The sequence below is a fragment of the Triticum dicoccoides genome, chromosome 7B, assembly GCF_002162155.2.
Source record: "Triticum dicoccoides isolate Atlit2015 ecotype Zavitan chromosome 7B, WEW_v2.0, whole genome shotgun sequence".
NCBI classification, from domain to species: Eukaryota; Viridiplantae; Streptophyta; class Magnoliopsida; order Poales; family Poaceae; genus Triticum; species Triticum dicoccoides.
This window is the reverse complement of record NC_041393.1, coordinates 621,724,953-621,730,500: the sequence shown is the minus strand read 5'-3', so window position 1 is coordinate 621,730,500 and position 5,548 is coordinate 621,724,953.

Below are 5,548 nucleotides of genomic sequence, written 5' to 3'. Positions count from 1 at the left end.
ACCGCCTTCCCCTCGCCTCTCCGACGCGCCCCCGAGCTCGACCGTGACGTCCCCGTCCTTACCACCGAGCCACAAGACGCCGGATGCCCCGGAGCGTCATCGTCGACGCCATCTTCGTCCTCCGCACCGACGGTCGCCGTCGACCGATTCGTCCTCACCAGGCCGTCCCGAGCTCTCTGAGATCACCGACGACCCCGCCGTGAGCTCCTCTACCGACCCCCCCTTCTCCCATGTCCATTAGCTCGTCGTATCCGTCGTTTCCGTCGAGACCGAGACCTCACCGGCGCCGGACTTGTCGCCGTCGTCGTTTTGGTTCACCTCCGTCCAAACCGAGCACGCAGACGTACTCAGAGCACTTCCAGGAGCCCGTAGCGGCCACCAACCCCTCCTCCCATGCACCATAGCGCCGAACCCGCCGTTGCCCGAGCTCCGGCCGCCGCCTCGGGCTCCACTCCGGCGAACCCCGGCCACCCCCGCACCTCCCGTTGGCCCCCCTAGATGCACACGGGCACGGGCTACCTTCTGGTGCCCTTCGCGCGTCCAGCCGTCGCCCGTAGCGCAACCCCGGTGAACTTCCGCCGCGTTCCGGGTCGCCGCCGGCCGAACTCCGGTGGCCAGTGACGTGGCTGGCCTAATTAGCCACTAACCACCGCTTTGTGACACTGACAGCTGGGCCCCATGCCCTTAATTAACCACGGCTTAAACTTCTGTTAGTTTAGATTAATCACAGTGGCCCCACGCGTCAGCTTGACCGTGCTGACGTGGCCTTTGACCCGGCCCCACCTGTCAGTGGGTTAAACAACCCTGTGTCACTGACGTGTGGCCCCCACACGTCAGGTTTGACCTGGAGGCGCCCTGTTGACCTGCTGACGTCAAGGTGATGTCATGCTGACGCATTAAATGATTTTCTGGATTTAAAATAAATCAGAAAATTCCAGAAAATACCTAAAACTTCTAAAAATCATAGAAAATTAACCGTAACTCCAAATTAAATAAATTATATATGAAAAATTATCAGAAAAATTCAAGGAATCCATCTGTACCATTTTCATGCATGTTAGAACAACTTATCACTACTGTTTAGGACAAATGAAGTGAATGGCATTTGAATAATCACATATGGAGTTTGAATTTGAATCTTGTATTCAAACCAACTTCATTTAATCTGTTGCTAGTTGCATTAGCCCAAAACACATTCATTTTGCCATGTCATGATCATGCATCATATTGTGCATTGCATTGATTGTGTTCCTTTCTGTGTTGCCGGTATTTGTCCCCTCTCGATAGACGTGATACCGATGACGTGATCGTTGACACTGATGAAGACTCAATGTTATCTTCAGAAGTGCCAGGCAAGCAAAACCCCCTTGTTCATTCCGATAAAATCCCACTCTCTCGCTCCTGCTCTCTTTTACTGCATTAGGACAACAACGACATATTTGATACCTGCTGCGGTAGCTGAACCCTTTATCCTTTGCATGACCTGTCATTGCCACAGTAAATAGATGAAACCCACTAGCATGAGTAGGAGTTGTTTGAGCCCTGTTGTGCCTACTCATTCATGTTTGTTTGTCATGCCTGCTACTGCTTAGAGTTGAGTCAGGTCTGATTCATCGGGGATGAATCAGAGGCATGTGAACATGTCCTACTATGGGTGAACTAAGTGTGTGAACACGATTTGGTAAAGGTAGCGGTGAGAGGCCATGTAGGAGTACATGGTGGGTTGTCTCATTGCAGCCGTCCTCAGGAACTGAGTTCTGTGTTTGTGATCCATGACCAGCTACTACCGCACATTGGAATGCTTAAGTGCCCCTCTCGACTTATTAATCAACATGATCTCTGTCCAGGAGTTGCAACTAGTTTCTGGTGTTTGTAGGTAGTGTTAGTAGTCTACCAAGTGGCACCCGGTACAGGTGGGCTTGGGACAGACTAGGCACAGTGGCACGGTGTACCAAGTGGCACCCGGTTGGTGGGCTTGGGAACCCTGCTCACATCGTTTGGGGCCGTAAGCGACACCCCGGCCGGATCTCCTTGCGGATGGAACCCGAATAGGCGATAAACCTGGACTAGAGACTTGTTCGGTTAGTCAGGTCGTGGCCGACTCCCTCGCCCGGCTTCCGCTTGAAGGTTGCCGAGGTACATGACGTGTACAGGGCGGTAAGTGGCGAGAGCGTGTGTGAAGAAGTACACCCCTACAGGGTTATCATTATCTATTCGAATAGCCGGATTCCTCGGATATGGAAACGTGGACCCCTTGCATAGTTCATAGACAAGTGAAAGTGGATACTCTAAAATACGCAAGATAAGCGTGAGTGCTATGGATGGCGTTCTCGTAGGGAGACGGGAGCGGATCCATAGTGGTGTATTGATATGGTGAATATGTGGACTCGTGTGCGCCACCTCAAAAGAGTTACTTGCAGTCGTAGTTCAGGTTAGCCACCGAGTCAAAGCTGGCTTGCTGCAGTTAAACCCCACCATCCCTTTGTTGATAATGATGCATGCGTAGATAGATCTGATGTAAGTCTTGCTGGGTACATTTGTACTCACGTTTGCCTATTTTATGTTTTTGCAGAGAGACTTCGGTCTCACTAGTAGTTTCGCGTGGACTTCGACGTTTTAGCTTGATACCTCAGCTACGATCTTGTGCCCTCGGCAGGATCTGGTAGATAGTCAGGCTTCTCAGCCTTTTTCATTTATAGATGTCTGTACTCAGACATGATAGCTTCCGCTTGTGTTTTGACTTGTATGCTCTGATTGTTGGGTCATGAGACCCATGTTTGTAATGTCTCGCTCCTCGGAGCCTATTGAATAAACTACTTGAGTCGTAGAGTCATTTTGTGATGCCATGTTGTATTGCACATATCGAGCATATTGTGTGTATGTTATTGAAATGCTTGATATGTGTGGGATCTGACTATCTAGTTGTTTATCTTTAGTAGCCTCTCTTACCAGGAAATGTCTCCTAGTGTTACCGCTGAGCCATGGTAGCTTGCTACTACTCTGGAACACTTAGGCTGGCCGGCATGTGTCCTTCTTCGTTCCTATGTCTGTCCCTTCGGGGAAATGTCACGCTTTGAGTACCGGAGTCCTGTTAGCCCGCTACAGCCCGGTTTACCGGAGTCCTGCTAGCCCAGTGCTACAGCCCGGACCCACTTGCTGATGACCGACACGTTCGAAGCTGGGTCATGAATGCCTGTCCCTGTAAGTCTGTGCCACTTTGGGTTTACGACTAGTCATGTCAGCCCGGGCTCCTTATCATATGGATGCTAGCAACACTATCATATACGTGAGCCAAAAGGCGCAAACGGTCCCGGGCAAAGGTAAGGCGACACCCGTGGGATACCGTGCGTGAGGCCGCAAAGTGATATGAGGTGTTACCGGCTAGATCGATGTGACATCGAGTCGGGGTCCTGACAGCGTTGGTATCAGAGCTTGACTGCCTGTAGGATTACCAAGCCAAACTGGTCGAAGTTGAGTCTAGAAATTCTTTAGTTATATAAGGGAATTGATTGTGGGATGGAACGTAAGGCTCTTTTTACTCCTTATACCTTATGCCCTTCTGATCTGAGTCATCTTATCTTTCCTACGGGGATTAAGAACTAGGCTATCTCTTCTTTCTATCAGGATCACGTGTTACTAATCCGTAGACTTATAAGATTGTTGGATTTAAGTCTCAGTTCAGTTCTTACTACTTCTGTATGTTAATTGTTGATCTCGAAACCTTGATATTGTGCTTCTGAGTGGTTATGCCACCATTTTTGTGAATGTCTCAAATCTTTTCTGAGCATTTACAGCCGTTATGCTGTCCGAGTCATCCCAGGTTTCTAAATAGTCGGATGCATTTGCAAATTCCTTCCTCCTGTTTCCGATGTGCCTTTGGTCAGATTAATCACATAAATCAGTGAGTTGAGGTACTTTATTGCCTTGACATATATGTTGGAGCTAGTATTATGACCCTAGGTGTCTTAGGGGATCATCTAGTAATTTAGCCATGATTTGTGTTCCCAGTGTGATGATTCTGGCCATCATTCCCGAAAGCATCCCGTGATGCTACTTAGTAGTAGGTATTCTATTCCTGGGTTCTTAAACCCGATATTCACCCTACTTACATCATGTTGATAGTGTTGCTAGTTCCTTTAGTATATCAGTAACCTTTGCGATAGTCCTCGAGGTCCGTGGTATTTCCTTCTTCCAAATACTATGAACCGTTTATGGCAGATGTTCCTCGCTGATCGAAAGATCACAATCAGAGTGCTCTCGATGGGTTCTCGATTCTATATTGTGACTCTGCCAGTTCTACCTTTCTGCATGGGTTATCCGGAAGAAATATGTTGAACTTGGTCGACATACTAATCTATGCATCCACAACTCAGAAAATTATATGTTCCTTTGAGTTGTATTCTGACCCTCGTCTATCAATTGATAGTCAAGAGTATGCGTGCGTTCGTTTATCGATGCCTATCACTCTTGTGGTCCGTCAAGCCATTCTATCGCAGAATGACTGGGAGAAACAAACTCCAGTACCTCTTCCATATCTAGGATTGGGTCAAAGCAATTGTGCTCCGCAGATCAAAATGCCAGCCCAGCTTTTGATTCTGTTCTACCCTGAAGTATTACCGTCTTTATGTCAGGATTTTCATGAGGATTGCACCGGCTCTTGTGAATTCTTGATGTAGTGATACTTCTCGCCATCATTATTCATCCCTCGGTTCCGTGTTGTCGCAACCGGAATGCCGACAAGTGAATCGTGATGTGTGAATTCAATACTCCTAGCAACCTTGTTGCTTGGTAGTTAATGGATAATAATTTCATTCTTAGTATGTTGGTTTTTGAATCATCCTTCTAAGACTGATCGTGCTACCTAGTCCATTCTCCTGGTTCACTCCTCGATCGATGAGTTAGGATTATTTCAAATCCTTGCTCTATTGATCATATCGTCCTGCCCTGAAAAACAAGATTGTTCTCGAGCTTAGTAACATACCGGTGGTTCGTGACTTTCCAAATATCTTCTTGGAAGTGTTACCGGGTTGTCACCTGACTGTTATGTTGAGCTCGTGATCAAGTTGGTTTATTGTAAACCACCCTTTCTCCAAGAATCCGTGTTGGATACCCCTGAGCTAGTTGGTTAAGCTAAACGACAACTTGGAGAGTTGGAAGATAAAAAGCTTGCCTGACTTAGTTCGTTCCAAAGGGATATTCTTGTGTAGGGTGTGCTGAAGAAAGATGATATCTTCATCGATTGGTCCTTGCGATCAGTGGCTGGACCTATTGTCTTATCAATCCTTTGATTTGAGTGTGGGCTATCGTCAAATCAAATCAGTGCCAACGATGCTCGTAATGTTGTCTTATTCGTGGTTGATCCCTCGAGCATACACCATTATATCTTTTGGGTCTGACCCATGCTATCACTTGATCACTTAACTATGGAATTCCTTTTAAAAGGAAACCCAGATGAATTGTTGTTGAGCCCATTGACAACATCCTTATCTCCTCCATGATTTTGTTGAACATTAAGTTAGTGTTGGAAACTTTTGAAGCATTTTCTTCA